This window comes from Hibiscus syriacus, unplaced genomic scaffold (genome assembly GCF_006381635.1).
Source record: "Hibiscus syriacus cultivar Baekdansim isolate YM2019G1 unplaced genomic scaffold, ASM638163v2 tig00110584_pilon, whole genome shotgun sequence".
Lineage (NCBI taxonomy): Eukaryota > Viridiplantae > Streptophyta > Magnoliopsida > Malvales > Malvaceae > Hibiscus > Hibiscus syriacus.
Window position 1 is genome coordinate 1,901,098 of NW_024062792.1, and position 23,258 is coordinate 1,924,355.

The window sequence follows — 23,258 nt, forward strand, 5'->3', positions numbered from 1 at the left end:
CTAGAATGGAATAGTTGTCAAAAGAGCTAGATCCTACCCGAAATGTGGCAACAAACCATTGGAGGATCAGATTTCCTCTTCACTTATAAATAGAGTACTAGCATGTTCATTTGAGGAGAACACCGAGTACATCATATTTCAAGAAAAAAATCCACACCTCTACCATTATTTTCTTCACCCGATGAAAGCCTAACCCTTTTGCTAGGGATTGTTGTAGTAGAAAGGGAGTGTTTGAATATACTTAAATTTGTATTGAATGATATTTTGGATTTATGGTTTAATTCTAATTCTGTTTCTATGAGCTTGTATGATTAGATTATGAGTATAAATATTTGAAATAAATGAGTAAAAATATATTCAATTATGGTTTAATGTTGTAGCATGAACTCTATTGTAAAGCAATCAATACTTACGATGAGAAAATAAAATCATAAATCCAAGCTCATAAAACCATAAATGAATCTATTTAAACCATTTATGGTTTGAATACTTTATTTTCTCACTGTAAAGCAATCAATCAACATTTCTATATTTTTAACTATATTGTAAACTATCTGCTCTCTGTGGGATTGATACTCGTAACTTAATTGTTACCACTTTTATTACTTGATTTGTGACACGTGCACTTGCATTATTGTTATAGCATTTCATTTGATTTACAGTATGGAGGAAGTGCTGCTAAAGATCCTAGATCCTATTTAAGAGCTTTTATGGAGGTTTGCGACTCGTTTATACAACAAGGAGTTTCAAAGGAAGCTCTAAAGCTGAAACTATTTCCCTACTCGCTGTGTGACAAAGCACGTGGCTGGTTGAGTTCACTATCGCCTGGGGTATATCATCCTGAAATGAATTAGCTTAAAAATTCTTGTTGTGTTTCAACCAGCCAAACATGAATGCTATGTTGCGAAATAATCTGACTTCATTCAAGCAAATGGAGGACAAAAGTTTTTATGACGCTTGGGAGAGATTTAAAGAATTGTTAAGGAAACATCAAATGCATGGATTTTTGCATTGGACTCAAATAGAGATGTTCTACAATGGTTTAAACATACACACTTGGATGGTTGTCTATGCTTAAGCAAATGGATGTTTGGTAGATAAATCATACAATGAAGTATATAAAATACTAGAAAGGATTTCAACTAATGATTACCAATATCTGAATACGAGAAATATGTTTGGCCGCTGTAATACTGTAGAAATCGATTCTGAAGTTTTTAGCTCTATGGAATCATAGGTCTCAACCTTGACAGAAATGATAAAGAAACTGTAGCGACCAAGAGGAATATATGAAGTCAAAGCTACATCTCTCATTACTTGTGTCTATTATGGTGAATATCACAACTTTGATGAATGCCCTCAAAATCCAGAATTTGTCTACTACGTGAGAAATTATCAAAGAAATAACAATGCTTTTGATAACACGTACAATGAAAATTTCAAAACTCACCCAAATCTCTCTTGGAAAAATCAAAATATTGCCAACCCATAACATTTGCAGCAACAACAATATCAATAGAATCACCAATATTATCTGATGCATAATTATCAAGGTCAATCTTCAACTCAAACTGTAACCCTCTCAGACCGATTCAGGTGATCCGATCCAATTAGGGTGTCACATTAGGGCCACCAGAGCGACCCACCTTAAAAATCGAAAAAAATAACGTTTTTATTAAAAATGTAAAATCATAAAATCATTTATAAATAAAAAAGTAAAATTTTCAATATTCAAAAATAAAATAGATTTCCAGACTCATATATAAAAACAAAATACAACCTACATGCCCCTAATCACATGTACCATACTCTGCAAGCAACGCTGGAGGAACTCTCTTACTGATGTCAATAGCTGCAATGGTTCAATTCTCTTAACATGAAAAGGTGAGTAACAGAGTGAGCTTTGGGAAGCTTAGTAATACAGAACAACTAAATGATGCTGAAGAACATGCAGATAACATATAATCATATGTTTCCTTATTGGTTCAGACATATATAGATTTTTAGGCTGAGATGAGGTCCCATTGATATCTCAGGTGGTAACAGACAGTAAGTTTTCAGATCGGATGGAAATATTTGGATGGCTGGTTTAGGAGATCAGGATAGGATATCTAGTGTGTTCCCACAAAACCATTTAAAATAGTTATGTTTTTTTAAAAGCACTACAAATCACTCATTAAAACATCATTGGAGTTTTTAATTTAAAAACTCTGAATCGTCCTCCAACAGAACGCCATGTGCAGTTCCCCATAACTGCACATCGTAAGGGATTACCTTGGGGCCTGAGAGCCTACCCAAGATAATTCTCGGGGCCACAGAGGCTTACCCATGAAAAATATCATGGCCACAGAGCCTACCCAAGGGTCGCCTTAAATCCATAAGGAATTACCATTCGGTGCTGAACCTATCTATGGAATTACTAACAGCGACTGAACTTGCCAGAGTCTTTATACCAGATCCCAAAGTGCCCCGAATAAAACATTTTCCTTCAGTAATAGAGATATCAGAAATCAGAACAGAAATCAGAGCAGAAATTAGAACAGAATTCAGAGCAGAAATCAGAACAATATTCACAACAGAAATTAGATAAAATATTCATATGATCAGGGAACACACTAGAGGTTATAGATATGGTTCAGAGGTTCTGGATATTCTTATCGGACATAGAAACAATGATATTTAATATACCGATAGAATTCTTGAAGTTTGAATTACTATCGGAAGAGTTTATTAGCTGATGGAATTATCAGTTATTCAGACTGTGATTTATCAGGTTTATATTATATTCAAACATTTACCATCTATGTCGATCGATCGGATTATCGAACAACTCGAGCTGAATAACTCTTAGAACTGATACTTGTCGACTGGTCAATTCGTTGTCCTTCAAGGGTATTCAATCATTCCTGGACTTGGTGATATTTTTGGGTTATTTTTATTCCAGGGGTATTTTGGTCATTTTACAAATCTAGAATATTTAAATCATTTCCTTCCATCATATCTTATTATTTAATTCAAACTTATCATCTATTCCAGTCCTTTTGAACAATTCTGATAAAAGAGCACCCTCGATAAATTATTCTTCAGGTATTTACTCATAACTCGGAGATTTTCGGGTCAAGTTCCATCTTAGATTTTACAAATAGGTTATCAAGAACTTTTGTACAAAGACAGGGTCTTAACAATTAAATCTGTAATTTATGAGGTTAGGTACGAATTCTCAGGGTACTTTCTCATTTAGAGTCAACTCGGATTATTTTTACCTTTCAAGGGTATTTTCATAATTTCTTAACCATGTCATTCTTTTTGATAATTTCATATCCAAATAATTCCTGACATTTAACCTTAACTATATTAATCATAGTTTACGAATCCTGAGATTGATTGATTAACTCATTGAACATAAATTATATCCGACCGGTCTACCATTTCTCCTAATCGAACTGTATGAGTCTTATATAATTATTTGTTTATATTCCAATTTACGTTCGAGTCTGATGATAGTTAGATACACTTAAAATACCAATCATTCCAATCAAACATTTACCACATATACATGAGTTCTAAAAAGCATACAAATCGTAGTAGAGTATTACCTCGATTTATGTGCCATACTGATCGACCATTTAAACTCCATTTGATCGCCTTAAATCTTTAATTCAATGCCCAATAATTCCTCATATACATAACAATAGAAATTTCATCAGAAACAAAGCTTAATTGTGAAAAACAGATCGAATCGGGTGGTTAATCAGTGAAAAATAGCTTACATTTGCAAAACGGACTCAGGATGTCGAAAAACGCCAGGATGGGTATACCCAAAAAAAGGCAACAGTCGATCAATGGTCGGTCAACGGTTAACGACTCGGTCCAGGCGCGATTCGGTCCATCGGCTCGGTCCAATCGGTTCAGACCGGTTCAGGCTACTTCCCAGGCTGCCAGACGAAGCTCACTAGCAAGGCGTGGCGCGTGCGGCGTCTATGATCGTCGGATCGGTGTGAAATTTTCTAGATTTCTAAATCGAGACCTCGGGATTCTCGTGCAAGTGTTATTTTTCAATGAAACATAACGGATTATAGAATTTTAAAACTTACCAACTTATCTGACGGTGATCAGCGAGTAAGAACGACGGAGCAACAACGACACGATGATTTTTGGTCAGGTTTTGAGCGCACGGTGACAATGAGTCTGATAGTGTAGGAGGTGTGTTGAACTGGTGGTCGGATCGACCGAAATCGATGGAAAACCAACGGTGATCGAGTTAAAGCCGACGAATCTTTCGGTTGAGTTTTATAATGAACATCACCAATTCACAACGGGATAGAGGTCGGGTTTTGTTCTCCGTTCAATAGTGAGTCTACTGGTGGTTTTGGATTGACGAACAGTGGTCGGACGGTGGAGAATCGGAGCTTCAAAGATGGACCGACGGGGTTGGGAATTTGGGGAAAATTAGGAGCTTTTCTAAGGGGATTTTCTTTCAGAAACCAAACTTTCAACATTTATTTTTCTCTGTCGACACAAAATGGGAAAATTTGGGTTTAAGTCCCTGAATTTTCTTGCACTTCCTAAAATGTTCTGCTAACTTTGCGATTTTACACTTTAATCCTCAATTTCTTCCAAATCAAGAATATTTCAATCATTTTCTTTCATCGGATCTTATTATTTAATTCAAACTTACCATCCATTCTAGTCCTTTAGAACAATTCTGACAAAAGAACACCCTCGTTAAATTATTCTTCAGGTATTTACTCATAACTCGGAGATTTTAAGGTCAAGTGCCTTCTCATATGTTATAAACAGGCTATTAAGAATTTTCTGTACAAATACATGGTCTTAATAATTAAATCTATAATTTATCAAGTTAAGTACGAATTCTTAGGGTACTTTATCATTCAGAGTCTACTCGAACGATTTTTACCTCTCAAGGGCATTTTCATAATTTTTTAACCATGTCGTTCTTTCGATAATTTCATATCCAAATAATTCCCAACATTTAACTTTTGACAATATTAATCATAGTTTACAAATCCTGAGATTGATTGATTAACTCATTGAACTTAAATTGTTTTCGATCGGTCTACCATTTCTCCTAATTGAACCGTCTGAGTCTTATATAATTATCTGCATATATTCCAATTTACGTCTAAGTCTGATGATAGTTAGATACACTTAATGTACCAATCATTCCAATCAAGCATTTACCACATATCCATGAGTTCTAAAAAACATACAAAAGGTAGTAGAGTAATACCTCGGTTTCTGTGCCATACTGATCAACAAATTAAACTCCATTCGATCGCCTTAAATCTTTAATTCAATGCCCAATAATTCCTCAGATACATAACAATAGAAATTTCATCAGAAACAAAGCTTAATTGTGAAACACGGATCAAATCGGATGGTTAATCAATAAAAAAAGCTTATCAGATTCAAATTTGGCAAAACGGACATAAAACAAGGATGCATTATGTCGAAAAGCATCAGGATATGTGTACCCAGAAAAAGTCAACGGTAGGTCAACGGCCGTCCAACAGCTAACGGCGTTTAACGGCTTGGTCTAGGCGCTGTTCGACCCAGGCAGGTCAATCAACTCGTCTCGGCTCTTATCGGTCCAACCAGTTCAGACCGGTTCAGCCTACTCCCCATGCTGCTAAACGAAGCCCACTCGCAGGGCGTGGCACGTGCGACGCGTGCGGCGTCTCCAGTCGTCAAATTGGCATGAAATTTTCTAGATTGCTAGATCGAGACCTCGGGATTCTCGTGCAAGTGTTAGTTTTCTATGAAACATAATGGATTGTAGAATTTTAAAACTTACCAACTTATCCGATGGTGATCGGCGAGTAAGAACGACTCAGCAACAATGGCGCGATGATTTTTGGTTAGGTTTTGAGCGCACAATGACGGTGAGTCCGATGGTGTAGGAGGTGTGTTGAACGTATGGCCAAATCGATGGAAAACCAATGGTGATCGAGTTAAAACCGATGAACCTTTCGGTTGAGTTTTACGACGAATGTCACTGATTCACGACGGGATAGAGGTCGGGTTTTGTTCTTCGTTCAATGGTGAGTCTATTGGTGGTTTTGGATCAACGAACGGTGGCCGGATGGTGGAGAATCGATGCTTCAAAGATTGACCGATGAGGTTGGGAATTTGGGGAAAATTTGGAGCTTTTTCAGGGGATTTGCTTTTAGAAACCAAACTTTCAACATTTATTTTTCTCTACCGACACAAAATGGGCAAATTTGGGTTCAAGTCCCTGAATTTTCCTATACTTCCTAAAATGCTCTGCCAACTTTGTAATTTTACAGTTTAATCCTCAATTTCTTCCAAAATACCATTTTAATTCAATACTTTATAATTTCTAAAATTTAGCTCCTAAATTGGGGTGTGACACAAACTTTTTGTTTTTCATCTCTTGAAGCTTTAATTAAAGAATATATGGCTAGTCAATATGCTTCATTAAGATCTTTAGAAAATCAAGTTGGTCAGTTAAAAAATACCTTGAGTAATAGACAACAAGGAACTCTTCCTAGCGACACTGAAAATCTGAAGAACAATGGGAAAGAACATTGCAAAGCCATCACCACCACAAGTCGAATACGGATTGGAGAACCAGTAGGAGAACCTAGAAAAAAAGGCGGGGATGCTCCAACGCTAGGTAAAGAAAAAAGGCAAAGAAGTTGAGCTTAAGCCACATACTGGTCACTCTACAACATCATATATAGGTCAATGTAGTAATTCAGAGCCATTTTCGATAGCAACACCTGCTAAGTTTAATGTTATGCCAATTTCAATGTTGCATCCACAACAACGAAAATTACCTCCACCTTTTTTACAGTGCTTTAAAAAGACAAATAAGGAACAACAGTACAAAGCCTTCATGATGTACTTCACCAACTTACCATATATTCCTTTAATCGAGGTGTTAGAGCAAAACCCAAACTACAAATTTATGAAAGAAGTGCTATCGAAGAAGCAGGACTAGGTGAATTTGTAATTGTCACTCTAACTGAAGGTTACAACGCCATGGCTACAAGTCAATTGCTACCGAAACTTAAAGATCCAGGGAGTTTCACTATTCTCTACAATATTGGTGATACATTTGTAGGAAAAGCTTTATGTGACTTAGGTGCTAGCATAAATCTAATGCCTTTATCCATTTTTAGGAAATTTGGGAGCGATGAAGCAGGGCCAACTATTGTCACTCTACAGCTTACTGATCGCTCCACTGTACAACCGAGTAACATTGTGGAAAATATGCTTGTGCGAATATATAAGTTTATTTTTCCACCTACTTTATCATTTTGGATTGTGAAGTAGATATGGAAGTTCGCATCATTCCTGGATGCCCATTCCTTGCTACAGGACGAGCCTTAATCGATGTTGAAAAGGGAGAATTAACTATTCGTTTAAATGATAAGCATATTACCTTTAATGTGTTACATAATGTATCTTACTTGAGTAATAATGTTGATTATTTTTCACTTGATGTGAATGACATCTTTGCCTAGGAGCATCTTGACGAATGCTACATCACTAAAGAAGCTATTGGTAATATTGTACCAATTGAGGAGACTACAGAAAATGAATGTTGCATCAATTATCTGCAAAAGTACGAATCTTTGGCTATGCCTAAATGTGTTCTAAGTGCACCAAATCCCTCGGTCGAAGAGCCTCCAAAGATAAAATTGAAATATTTTCCAGAGCATTTGGAGTATGCCTACCTTAGAGATAATGAGACTCTGCTAGTCATTGTTGTTGTGCAACTGAAAGTAGCATAGAAGGAACAAATGATTCCTGTGTTGCAGCAACATAAGAAAGCCATCCCTTGGAGCATTACTGACATAAAGGGAATTAGTCCTTCACTTTGTATGAATAAGATTTTGTTAGAAGACCTTTCTAGTAGCTCAATTGAACATCAGCACTGGATGAATTTAATCATGAAGGAAGTAGTTCAAAAGGAGATCACTAAATAGTTAGATCTTGGAATCATTTACCGAATTTTGGACAACAAATGGGTTATCCCTGTGCAGTGTGTTCCAAAGAAGGGCGACATTACTGTAGTGAACAATAAAAAAATGAGTTAGTGCTAACAAGAACCACTACTGGATGGAGGATATGTATGGATTATAGGAAGCTCAATGAAGTTACAAGGAAAAAATAACTTCCCATTGCCATTCATAGATCAAATGATGGATTACCTTACTGGTAATTCTTTCTACTATTTCTTGGATGGGTATAGTGGATACAATCAGATTGCTATTGCACTAAAGGATCAGGAGAAAACAACGTTCACATGCCCTTACGACACATTTTCTTTTAGGCAAATGTCGTTCAACCTGTGCAATGCTCCAATAACATTTCAGCTATGCAAAATGCTATATTATCCAATATTATTGAGGGCTATTTGGAAGTTTTCATGGATAACTTTTCAATGTTTGGAGAAGATTTTGAGAGCTGCTTGAATAACTTGGCTACTATTTTGCAAAGGTGTGAGGAAACCAATTTAGTTTTGAATTTAGAAAAATGTCATTTCATGGTAAAGGAAGGGATAATACTGGGCATCAAATCTATTACTGCGACATTGAAATGGATAAGGCCAAAGTGGAGGATATTGAGAAATTTCCCCCAACAACAAATGTGAAGGTTGTATGAAGCTTCCTTGGTCATGCAAACTTTTCTAGAAGGTTTATTAAAGATTTCTCACAAATTGTTAAGCCTTTATATTCATTGCTGGAGAAAAACCTAAAGTTTTTCATTGATGTTGAAGTGATTAAATCATTTGAGACAATCAAGAAGAAATTGGTTAATGCCCCTGTTATAATAGCACCAGACTGGAAACTGCCCTTTGAATTGATGTGTGATGCTAGTGACTTTGCTGTAGGAGAAGTGTTGGGGTAACGCAAGGATAAAATGTTCCATACTATACATTATGTGAGTCGAACAATGAACAAGACCAAGATTAATTACACCACAACTAAAAAGGATTTTCTCGATATGGCATTTTTCTTTGACAAATTTTACTCATATCTAGTGGGAATAAAGGTAATTGTTTATATTAACCACTCTGCTCTGAAACATTTGTTTGTGAAAATGGATACAAAGCCTAGGTTGATTCGTTGGGTATTGTTGCTATAAGAATTTGATAGTGAGATTAGGGATAAGAAGGGATCTAAATATCAAGTGGTTGATCACTTGTCTAGATTAGAATCCGATAAGGAAGATGGATGCCACATAGTTACTCCAGACACCTTCCCTGATAAATGATTGTTAGTTGCTACAGCATTACCATGTATGCCAATTTTGCAAATTATTTGGTTAGCGGAATGATGCAACTAGATCTTAATTATCAAGGAAAAAAGAAATTTCTAAGAGATGTGAAAGAATATCATTAGGAAGAGTCGTTTCTATTTAAACAATGCAATGATCAACTTATGTGGCGATATATTCTCGAGTGTGAGTAGCAAAGCATTCTGCAGCATTGCCATAGTGCACCATATGGAGGACATTTTGGTAGTATGCACATAGAAGCGAAGGTACTTTATTGTGGATATTATTGGCCATCGCTGTTCAGCGACGCCAATAAATTTGTGAAACATTGTGATCGCTGCTAGTGAACAGGTAACATATCTCGATGAAATGAAATGCCTATGCAACATATCGTGGAGATTGAATTGTTTGAGTGTGGGGATTATATTTCATGGGTCCATACCCATCTTCCTATGGTAACTTTTTCATTGTTTTTGTAGACTATGTTTCCAAATGGGTGGAAGCTGTAGCATTGTCGAACAGTAGTGCCAAAGCTGTTTTGAAATTTTTGCACAAGAATTTATTCACTTGTTTTGGGACACGCCATGCTTTTATCAGTGATGAAGGATCTCAGTTTATTGGTCATCAAGTTGCTAGAGCATTGAAAAGATATTGTGTGAAGCATAAGATCGCTACAACATACCATCCACAATCTAATGGCCAAGCCGAGGTATCTAACCAAGAGATCAAACAAATTCTAAAAAAGGTTGTGAACCCTTCTAGAAAAGATTAGTCACAACTCCTTGAAGAAGCTTTATGGGCCTATAAACCTACATACAAGACTCCACTGGGTATGTCCCCTTATCGTCTTGTCTATGGAAAAGCATACAATCTACCCATAGAGCTGGAGTATAAGGCAATGTGGGCATTAAAGAAGCTGAACTTTGATCTCGATGTTGTAGTACAACAACGAATGTTGGAAATTAATGAATTAGAGGAGCTTCACAACAATGATTATGATAGCTCACGTATTTACAGGGACAAGAGTAATAAGTAACATGATCAACATATTCTACCAAGGGAATTCCATGTTGGACAACAAGTCTTATTATTCAACTCGCGATTAAAATTATTCCCTTGAAAGCTACGATCACGCTTGTTAGACCCCTTTGAAATTCTTAAAGTATTCCCTCATGGAACTGTTTTGCTGAAGAACTTAGTGGATGGAAGCACGTTTAAAGTTAATGGTAAATGTTTAAAGCATTACTCCCAGCCGCATAACCCTCATATTGCTTCAATTACACTAAGCAATTATTCTCTTCCATAATACTTTTGGAATTTTAAATAAATTAATTTTGTTAACAATATATGTTTTTAGATGTTTAAATTATTCTCTTTTATTTTCTTTGTACATGTTTTATTTCCATTCACTCTCTACTATTTGGTAATTACTGCACATCTCTACACTATATATGGTGTTCCGGTGATGCATGGATGCTGCAGTGAATTTATGAAGGCATAAATACTATTCTTCTAGAATATTTCAGTGTGAGCTATTATCAGTTGATTTCCCCTATTTTCTTGTCGACCATTTTGCCCAATCACCATCATCCATTTGAATTTCACCCTTATCCATCTATCCTAAAATTTAAACAAAGCCATTTTCCTCTTTTCATGCAACCTCATAACCCTCATTTATTACTTTCCCTTTTTTTTTCTACTCTTCTTTATTCACGCTGAAAACATTGCTTAACCTTTCCCAAACTTTTTGCAAAATTTTATTTTTTTTTAAGTTTCCATTAGGGGTGTAAACGAGCCGAGTCGAGCTCGAGTATTGCTGAGCTCGACTCGAACTCGAAAACTTTAAACATAGGCTCGACTCGACTCAAAAACTCGCGAGCTAAAAATTATGAAGCTCAGCTCGAACTCGAAATATATTATTGAAACTTGACTCGAACTCGAAAAGGCTCGAACTCAAAAAAAATTTAAGAGCTTGATTGAGGCTCGATCGAATCAAGCTCGAACTTGGTTCAAGCTCGAACTTGATTCAAGCTCAAACTCTATTTAAGCTCGAACTCAAACTCAAACTCGAATTTGAACCTACAAAAATCTTATATTACATTTAAAATATAAATAATTTTCCCTTTAACAACCATCACCTAATAATATTCATTTACTTTCAAATAACTCAAAGCAGAAATAAGGATATCCTTTGTGAAAGAAGAGAGGACAATTCAGAGATTGCACTAAACCATGTCACAAAAGGTTGATATTTTGCATTTTCTTAACCCACTTCATAAGAAATGAATAAATGAGAACATACCAGGTGCACAAAAATCTTCAACTACAGTTGTATTACTCTTCAGAAGCAAGGACTACAGTTGTATTACTCTTCAGAAGCAAGGATTGGAGATTAGTTCTAGATCTATGCAATATCCGAGCTACAAGGGCTATAGTATCAGGACCTGCACATCTTTCCTGCAATGTAAATGTTATGTTATTGTGGGCAGATAAATTACCAAACGCTTCATTCTTGTTCTATAAACAAAATCCACATAAGTCACAATACTTTGAAGAAATCAAGAAACCAATAAGCATTTAACATAAAGATTCTCTTTGATGAGCTGGTTTGGGGCATTTTTATGAATAATGTCACATTAGCAAACAAAATTCTTTATTCCTTATTTAATATCACAATGAGACATACAACTATGAAAATATTAAGTGGCTGACGAGAGACCAAGAAATTATGGGAGATTTTCTCCATCAAATCTAGAAAAAAAAGAACTTCGGAAAACAATATTATGGTCATCCTAAAAATCAGTAAATACCTTATCCAAAGATATTTACTACATACCTTTAGACCAACGGAGGTGCTTGCCGGAGAACCAAAATTTGTATTTTGACGAGAAGTGGATGTCAAATCTGCATGTCCAGTTGGCGATGAGAAGGATCCTGATGAATTTTTTATCCACTCTTCACAATCTTGTGTTATTCTTGATAGGGCATTCTTTAACCGATCTAGGAATAAAAAAAATAGGAAAAAGCAGAAATGAGAAGTGAACACATAATTTAAAGACAAATCAATTGATATTAAATTCAAATTTCAGATACGTACATACACCCAACAAGAGCGAATGATTAAAATTTGAAATAACCTTTTTTTCACAATCTTGTGTTATTCTTGATAAGACATTCTTTTTCACAATTTTCTTACGTACATACATCCAACAATCACAATTACTCGAATCCGAAACAAACAATTTTGATTAATATTACTCTTTAAATTGAAATCGATGATGATATTAGATTCAAATTTCAGATACGCAGCGAATTTATATTCTAATTATACGAAAAATTAATGAAATTCGATCCTTACTCGGCCTTACTTCGAATAGAAATGTCTCAAAATGGTATATGAAAATTAAAAAAGGAAAAAGAAAAAGATAAACACAAGCATCTTTAAGGCAATAACTGGACAAATTGATTGGTAGTCAAGTGAACCAAGCAGCAAGATAATCAAAGTATTTATAATATATATATATATATATATATATATTAAAATTGCAAAAATTCAGTTAAATATTTCATCATCATCTGACTAACAACCAAATTACCTTCACTAGAGATTCAACATCTAAATTTTTAGCTCTTTGAAGCTTGCTTTTCCTTGGACTTTTGGGTCTTCAGAACTTTCTTCACAATCTTCTGCTCTTCGATCAAGAAGGCTCGAATTATCCTTCGAAAGACGGAAAGAAAACAATCAGATTTGCATCAATGACAACCAACAAAGACCAAAGCTAGCATCCATTATCATGTAACAACAAATAAACAATGGAGGAGTTTCTAATTTATACCTCTCCCGGACAGCACTTCCTGACAAAACACCACCATAAGCACAATTCACAGTCCGGCGATTCCTCGGCAATCTAGACCTCATGTATTCAGCAGGTCTCAAGTGAGGAATCTGTGGTGAACCCATGTAAGAGAAGCATAAGAACAACCTCAAAAAAACTTCACAACTCAAGAGTGTAATCAACCAAATGTTCAGTAAGACCCTAGTTGAGAAAGTAAACATATAATGATTAAATCTAAAAAGGTACCCCCATAATTCTTTTTTGGTCAAAAAGGTTTTACATTCGAACTTAATATACAGAAAACATGGTTATCTAAAGTGTTATAGTTCATAAACAGCTTCACAAGTGAAAACCTGGGGCAGAGAATAAATAACTGACAGTTAAATAGCCTTCTTCTTTAAACTCCTGACAAACTCTTAACAAGAGCAAATCCAGCTTTTGAAGAGTCCTTCCTAGCCAAACCTGCATTAGTATTTAAAATTGTGAAAAGAAAGGTTATTTCAAATTTTAATCCAAAATCAAGTATAATCCATTGATAAGAATGAGCAAAAGATGTGTATGTGGGTTTTGAGAGGGTCTCGGCTAAGGTTGTTTGAGGGTAAAAGGAGAAAGCCAAACCTATTTTAATGTTGAATGTAGACATTTACTTGATCATCGGGGTTTGGTGGTCGAAGTGTAGAACTCCGTTGAAGAAAGACGAGAGGAGCGGCACTGTTTTCTGGTTATGGGTCGTGCGTGAGAATGAGAGGGGGAGAGTTGGAGAAGGTGAGGCATGAGCGGCTGAATATTTAGTTTAGGTTTAGGTTTGTTTTAATTTAGGTTTAGCTTAAACCGAATAGGATCAATTGCATATAAGATCCTGTAGTTTATGTGCATTTTGCATTTAAGTCATTGGTTTAATTCTAATTTTGTAAGTTTAATTTTACATTTATATGAATTTAATCATCATTCTAAAGTTAGTATATTTAGTTTAAATTAGTTAGTATATTTAGCTTAAATTAGTCCTCACATTTAGGTTTTTCTTAATTTAGTCCCTATTTAGGATTGTTTTCTTTAATTAGTTGTGTATATTTATTTTGCATGTTGATATGTTTATGTATAAGTATGCGAATGATTTATTTAAGAGTCACATAACATCATTTTGCATAATTTATATGTTACCTTAATGTGCATAACTTAACCCTATCACATAATTGGATTAAGGGTTTAGGGTTTAGTATTTAGTGTTTAATGTTTAGTATTCAAGGTTCAGGATTCATGTTTAAGATTTAATGTCTAGGGTTTATGATTTATAGTTTAGGGTTTAGGATTTAAGGTTTAGGCTTTAGGATTTAGGGTTTAAGGTTTAAGGTTTAGAGTTCATTACAAATATATTAATTAATCGACTTAGTACCCGATTTATGAGGTAAGTACGATATAGTATCTTGATATTAAATGCTCAAACCTTGATATTTATGATATTTGAACCTGAAACCTCATAATATAACAAGAATTTAAAAAATTGGTTATTAAAAATATTATCATTAGAATTATATTAAATATTTTTCATTAGATAAATAATTTTTTATTAATTTAAAATAAATATAAGAATATTTATTCAAAAATAATTTTTAACAATTTTCAATGTTTCTATTGTTTGGCTGTTTTTTCTTTTTTTTTAATTTATTTTTCTACGTTGTCAAGTACTTGTGTAGTAAAAAGTTAAAAAGAAAAAGAAAAAAATCAATCAAACACGTGTAATCTAACATGTGCTTAATTAAATAGGCTTTTATTTTTATTTTAGTAATATACAATGTAACAATTGGACTTAGACTGGTTAATTAAAAAAATTAAAATTTGAGATAGTTGTATTATAGACTTTTTAATATATTTTTAAAATTTTATAATTATCAATAATGTATTTTTAATATATTTTTAATAATGTAATTTTAAAAAATCTAAAATTATAATATAACACTTTTCGAGCTACTCACGAGCTTTTCGAGTCGAATATCGAGTAGCTCATTTTGGCTCGTTAAGAACTCGAGTTGAGTCCATTCAATTCGAGTATTTATCGCGCGTTGATCGAGTCGATCTCGAGTAGCTCGTGATCTGTCTCGTCTCATTTACAGCACTAGTTTCCATGGCACCCAAGAAAAAAGCAAGCATCAAATCGTTTGGTCGTCCATTAACTTATCACCCTATACAACCTTACTAGAAAAATCAGTAGCAGAGGATGTAACTAGGTTTTTAGATGACGAGCAACAGCGCCGGTTTACTAAGGAGTTTTATGGCCGTGAGTTCTGCTATGAACAGGGGTTTGATTTGTCAACCGATGAAGAACCACAAATTTTTCCAGTATGTCACCCAGATGATTTCCCAAAGAGGGTGGGGCGTATTTTGCGCACATAATAGAAATGTAAATCAACAAGTTGATTGGGAATTTTATAGCAACTTAACTGATGAATCGAAGAGGCTTGTATCTACATTGCGATGCCAAGGTATGGTTTGTCTTACTCCGTACCCGTTTAATTCCTACAAAGTATTCCTCCACTATCACTAAAGATAGGGTACTATTGTTACATTCAATCTTGGATGGTCGACAAATTAATATTGGGAAAATAATTTATTCTGAAATGTTTATCTGTGCTCAAAAGAAGCTTGGTTATTTGTGTTTTCCTTCCTTAATCACTACATTGTGCTATCAAGAACAAGTGGTTCAATTGTCGTCTGATCAGTGTCGTAACCGGTTTTTGCCCGGGCACGAAATTTTACTTAGCGGGAAAAATAATGTGGATAAAAAATGATTTTGATAAAAAAATGTTTTGGGAGTCGCCATCGACCTTTTTGGGTTAGGTAGATCGAATACCTAAAAATCATCTTTTAAAAGAGTTTTTAAGAAAACATCAATTAAAAGATAAACTGATATGCGTTTAACCAAAAATTCATTCTTTTTTTTAAAAAAAAAAAGGAATTCGTGGTCGGTTACGTTTGGGGAAGAATTAGCACCCCCACAACGCCCAAAATTAATACATGCTGATTATAAATTGTCTCTAATGATAGATTTTAAGAATTCAAATATGAATTTAATTTACGATCCTTTTATTTCATATTCAATTTGATATTTCTAAAGAAAAAATATTATATATATATGTGTGTGTATATATATATATATTTAGGGTTTTTGTAAAGATATTTATTTAAAAATATCATAAGACTGTCTTTTCTTTAATTTTAATAAATAAATATTAATAAGAATATAAAAATAATGAAGTAAATATATATATATATATATTTATTTATAAGCAGGATATTTATTTATTTTTAAAATATCAGAATAAGACATCTAGTTTATTTAAAAATGTCTTTTCTTTATATTTGAAAAATATTAAAATAATAACTTTCCTAAGAAAATAATTTAAATAAAACAATATGTATTTTCTGGTTTTTATAAGTAGGATATTTATTTATTTTTAAAATATCATAATAGGACATCTAGTTGCTTTAAGATTATCATTTCTTTAATATTTAAAAATAAATAAATATTATTTATAAAATTAATCAAATAATATATATTAATATAAAATTAAAGAAATATAAAATGAAGAAAAATATAATAATATGAATAAAACTATAGATATATATTTATTTTTATAAATACAATATTTAATTAAATATATAATAACAAAATAATAATTAAATTACTAATTTAAACATATTGTAATTTAAAGGATAATAAATTGCAATTAAATAATGACTGAAATAAATAAAATTAAAATAACATGTATAAAATGTAAAATATTAAAATTTATAGTTCTAATTCGAAATATTATAAGATTTAAGTATTAATAGTGTAAATTAGTCATAAATATTTAACATTAATTAAAATTGAGGGACTAAATCTAATATTTACGCGAAATTATATAACTAATGATAATGACTAAATTATCAATAAATAAAATTTAAAGACCTAATTAAAATAATCAGAACTTGCTTTCAGTGACTAATTTGCAAGGATACAAACATAGAGAGGCTGCGGAAAGGGTTTTACCCTTGAGGGTAATTATAGAAATACCCCCTCTCCAAAACGACGTCGTTCGGGGACGTGTTTAAATACCCATTAATCGGCTGAGAAAGGCTCTAAGGCTTTCATTTTTTATTTTTCCTTTCTCTCTTTAAAAAGAGAGATATAAATTCTCTTTGTCTTCTCCGACGAGGGAAACCGGCCGGCCGCCTTGCTCCGGCACCGACACTCCCACCGCCCATTGTTCACGGTGGCCAAAATTTACAAATTACCCCCAAAGTGTCTGTTTTTAAACCCTAAAGCCAAATCTAGCCTACTCTTTTTCTAAAACCCTTTATTTTACCCTATATCTAAGATAAACTGAGGTGGTTAACTTTGGTTGTTTGGATCTTTGGCAACGTTGGAAAGCTCTGATGGTCTAGGTAAGGCTCTCAGCTTCTTCTCTTTTCTTTTGGTTTGACACTGTCTGGGATCGTTGGTTATTTGCCTTCTATTTCTTTTTCTGTTTTGCTCTCTTCGTCATTTCTATGTTGTTGTCCTCGTTCTTTTCATTTTTTCTGCAGGAAATCGATGGCTTTTATAGCCACCATGATATTCTGCTCGGACCGGTCCCGAGAGAGAAGCCTCGGTGAGTCACCAAACCTCTAGTGGTGGCTTACGATAAGGTCTCGAAGTGGACGGTTGGTGTGATGCTTCTGGAGACTTCTGGCGAGGGTAGCGTGGCAGTAGGACGTCGGAGGTGGCTGGACAAGGCACCTGGCAATGGAATGTCGGCAATGGCGGTTGTTCATCTTCCCAACGGCGATACAGAATAGGGCTTGAAACCCTAGCTGCATATGTGAAAACCCTAATTGGGTTTTGGGTTTGTTGGGCCAATTCTGGTTGGCCTGGCATGGAAACAGGCTTCGATTTTGGGCCTTGTAAATTATATTTTTAATAATAATAATAATAATTTTAATAATTTTAATAATAATAATAATAATATTATTATTATGAAAAAATTAGTGTTTACAGCTGCCCCTCTTTGTTCATTTTTGTGTTAACAATAATAGAGCAAAGACGGAAAAAAAATAATTTTTTCATTTAGCTTCTTTTGAGTAAGATGGAAATATTGAAAACATTTTGTCCAGAGGTCTTATAAATGGCCCTGAGGTTTTGAAAATATCAAAAAGCTCCCGAAGGCTTTTTGAAAACATCCTGCACTATAGGTCTTACAGATGACCAGAAGGTTTTGAAAATATCAAAAAAGCTCTCGAAGGCTTTTTGAAATCATCCTGCACTGTAGGTCTTACAGATAACCCGAAGGTTTTGAAAATATCAAAAAGATTTCGAAGGCTTTTTGAAAACATCCTGCACTGTAGGTCTTACAGATGACCCGAAGGCTTTGAAAACATCATGCACTGAAGGGCTTACAGATGACCCGAAGGTTTTGAAAATATCAAAAAGCTCCCGAAGGCTTTTTGAAAACATCCTGCACTGCAAGTCTTATGGATGACCCGAAGGTTTTGAAAACATCATGCACTGAAGGGCTTACAGATGACCCAAAGGTTTTGAAAATATCAAAAAGCTCTCGAAGGCTTTTTAAAAACATCCTGCACTGCAGGTCTTATGGAAGACCCGAAGGTTTTGAAAACATCATGCACTGAAGGGCTTACAGATGACCCGAAGGCTTTTTGAAAACATCATGCACTGCAAGTCTTATGAATGACCCGAAGGTTTTGAAAACATCATGCACTGAAGGGCTTACAGATGACCCGAAGGTTTTGAAAATACCAAAAAGCTCCTGAAGGCTTTTTGAAAACATCCTGCACTGTAGGTCTTACAGATGACCCGAAGGCTTTGAAAATATCAAAAAGCTCCCGAAGGCTTTTTGAAAACATCCTACACTGCAGGTCTTACAGATGTGGGAAATAGTTAACTAAGTAAGAAACATTGGAAATCGTTTTCACACTATTCAACAATTTCATTTTCAGAAAGATTAAATGATAAACTTTCGAAAGCGTTTTCTCATTTTTCCAAAATAACTTGTTGATTGGGTAACATGGCCCATTTTAAATTAATGCTTCTTTTGTGGATTGCGTCTATCTATTCTTTAGATGTTTGCATGATTCCTGCATTTGAGGTTTTGAATTCTACCTTCTTATTGTAAGGTATTTTTCAACATGGATCTTTTTTTTCATACGAAAACTTGTAAAACTTCATATTTGAATGCAATCAAATGTAATGCATTGTCTATTGTGCAAATAATGTTCTTATGAATGCATGAATGTTGATGCAATCTTTATTTGACTTCAAAGTGGTGAACTTGGTCTCCCTTCACTTGATCATTTATTTCCAGGGTTACATTTGGATATCAGTGTAGCAACCTATGCCACAAAGCTGAAGAATCATCTGATCAATCTTATATATTTGTATCTTCTTTGCTTGCATTAAAATCTCAGAAGAAATATTTCATTTATGGAACTCTTGCCGTAATCAGAATTATGACCATGATGCCCCATTTTTGTCTTTGATAACATCGGCTTTCTTTGCTTGGACTTGTGTAGAAATATAATAAAGCTTTCATCTTTGAAAATAGAATCTATTATCTTTGAGAAAATCTATCATCTTTGAAGAATATAGATTTAGATATGCCTGACTCAGTAAATTAATTAGGAGAGCAACGTCTGTTCTAATTTGACTCTTGAAACACATCACAAGGAGGATTTATCCTAATTCCTTTCATGTTTCCACATCTAATTGGATCTCGAACAAGGCAACTTGGACCATATCATGTCGAGATGCTTAACAACAATCTGTCATTCGACCTTAGTTGGCTCAACTAGTTTCTTGTTGTTCAAATTTCTGCTTCCCTTCTATGGAAAGAAATCTTCATCCTATCTCATTTCTAACCTTGAGGTTGAATAAGACAGACCTCATCTTGGATCCATAAATGTAAATACCCTATGATTGCAACATTGGTTCAGTAACAGAATAACTAGTTTGTAAAACTCTTGACAACACATTCATCATTTCTTGTGGCTTCTGATCAGATGCTCGTAAAACATTTGACAACACATTCATCCAGCTGTGGCTTCTGCACAAATTTTTGGTCAGGAAGCTCTTTGCATAGTGTTCAAAGCTTTTGTATGATGTCACAAGACCACTCAAGAACAAAGCTTCAATTGATCTTGATATCATCTCAGACAAGGGCAAGTGTGATATCGACCACGCTTTATTCCATAATGAGTATTGTAGGAAGTAGAAACACATCCGCTATAGGAGCCATGTCCAGAAAGAGGTCCATGAAATTCTTGTTGTTGTAGATGAAACGCACATGATAAACCAAATAGATGAAAACTCAGTTCACCATGGCTGGCAATGATAACCCCAGTAACAACGGGAATAAGAATAACATAAGTTGATCCTCTTTATTCAATGTCATCAAGTAAACAAAAATTGATGTGTAAAACAGCTTCGTGACCCCAACAGTATGATTGAAACTAACTATAATGAATCTTAAAGAAATATGTCCAATCATCATCGAAACACAGAATACAAAATTTAAAGATGAGATTTTGAGGAACTGAACCCTGGATCGAATAGTCTGCATGGGGACCATCTTTATCCATGCAACCGTGATGTATCTTAACAAAGAACATGTTGTCATGTGACACATGGTTAAGAATATTGGGTATTTGAAACCATATTTGCTGAGTAAATATTTGTTCAACACCAGGACCCTGATGTAACTGCCTGATGAACAAAGCAATTATGTATAGTCAGCTTGACTATCATTGCTTCAACATTTTCATTCTTCATACCTTTATGTCTCATTGGAAATATTTGCTCAAATCAATGATCTTTCCATAAGATGATATGAATCTTCAGCATGCCCCAACATTGGATAAACGTTTAAAATACATTAACATTCTTGATTCTGGTTGAAATGAGCTTTCAGCATGCCCCACCATTCTATTTCTGGTAGAAATGGGCGTTCAAGATGTCCCGCATGGATATGTCTGAATTAGGCCTTCAAAATACCCCCAACCTTCTAACCTGTAAAGCTTACTTTCAATGTTTGTTTGATTTCAATATCATGATCCTCACGAGGTCCAATTTTGACAATGTACTGTTGTGGGTACTTACAGCTTTATTCATGCCTCAAATCTATTTATCTTGAATACTCTTATTCTGATGTCACTAAACAATAGTTGTTAAGTAATTTGAGGAATTTTCTTCACATTGTCACAAATTTAAGAAGTACTCAATCCTTCTGACGGAAATGTCTGAGATATGTGCCTCTTCTGAATAAGGTTCCCATTCTTTGAATCTGGAGGGATCTAGTCGGACAAAATGGTATAAATCGCATGGTAATTCATTTTAGGCCGACATAGTGAACCTTGTTTTCAGTGAAGGCTCTTGAAAAGTCTGCACCCATGTAATATGTTGATTATGATAACTACTCATCTGATTATGAAGCGATCTTTCAAGATGATTTCACAGATATTGAGAGTTCTTCTGATATCGAGGAAATCCTTAATTCTGATTCTGATGAGGAGAATAAACTGTTATACTTGACGAAAATGGGGTACTCAGAGGCTGAGGCTTCAATAGTTATGGAGAGATGTGTTCCGGATTCATCAATTGCAGAGTTGACAGATTTTATATGTGTTGCTCAAATGACTAAGGTTGCTGACGCACTTATTCTGGTAGAAGATAGAAAGCCATTATGCAATGATCCTAATTACAAGAAAAGGCAAAAATCGGGACATGATTTTTGGAAAAGGAAGAAGTAGGGGAAGCTTGAAAAGAAGCTTCTTAATAAAGACGATCATGCAATTCATCTTCTAAATCTAATGATTGGTTTTGGGGTTCCTACCGAACCAGATCAGATAACTCAAAGAACACTTCCAGAAGATGCTATTAGGCCTCTTTATTTCTACTACGAGAACGTGGCAATTGCTCCAGTTGGTGTTTGGACGGAAATGTCACAGTATTTATATGATGTAGAGCCAGAATTTGTAGATTCGAAGTATTTTTGGCATGCTGTACAGAAAAGGGCTATATTCATAATCTGCCAATCGAGAACAGATTTCCTCTTATTCGCTTCCTCCACACACCATACATAATGTTTTTCCATTGAAAAAAAAATGGTTGCATTCCCGAGATCCAAGAACAAAATTGAACTATTTAAAAACATGTACAGGAAGTGCCAAATTGACAGAAAGGATCCGTAAGGCTCTTGAAGCTTATGACGATGAGCCACCTTCGAGTGTCCAGAAATATGTTCGTGATGAGTGCTGAAAATGGAATCTGGTATGGGTTGGAAAGAATAAAGTTGCTCCACTTGAATTTGATGAAATGGAAATGCTTCTAGGTTTCCCTAAAAACCATACATGAGGAGGATGATCTACTAGAGACATGTTCCCCGGTGGTATCAATGTCATGTCTCTTTTCTCTGGGATTGGTGCTGCAGAGGTTGCCCTCTATCAGCTCTACATACCCTTGAAATCAGATGTGCATGAACTAAATGATGATCGGTTGGAGCAATTGATGAGTAGATTTGGCGAATTCGACCTTGTTGTTGGTGGCATCCAGTGTAACAACCTTACCGGAAGAAATAAACATCACCGAGATGAACTAAAAGAATTTTGTTGGTGCATTTCCTTGCAATGACTACTACAGTGACTGTCTCTTCTGCTGCTTCAAGATACAAACTATTATATCCCACTCTTCCCGAACCATGGAAAGGTTTATTTGAAATGGGCTTTCAATATGTCCTTTTAGAACAAGGTAATCATTCTTGATGAGTTGTTGATAATGCCACAGGAGAGTGTCACAAGTTCAAATCTCCAGACTTTCTGGCTTCTTGGACCACTTGCTTTCAAGAAAGCAAAATGCTTCATCATTTTGGCCTCGCTTATTCCTGTTCTCCAATAGAGGTAGAATATGTAACAACTTTCTTCAAGGACCTTCCTCATTTGAGGCTGTCCTGTTTGAAAATGTTTTTTTCTCCTTTCTTTATCAAAGAATGAAAGAATTTTGTAAAGTATTTCTCCTTACAAGTTCACAATAGAATCAAATCATAAAACATGAGTTTAATGAATATCAAATAAATCAACTACTCTTTTAAATCAAAAAATCATAGTCCTAAGGCAAGTGTCAAA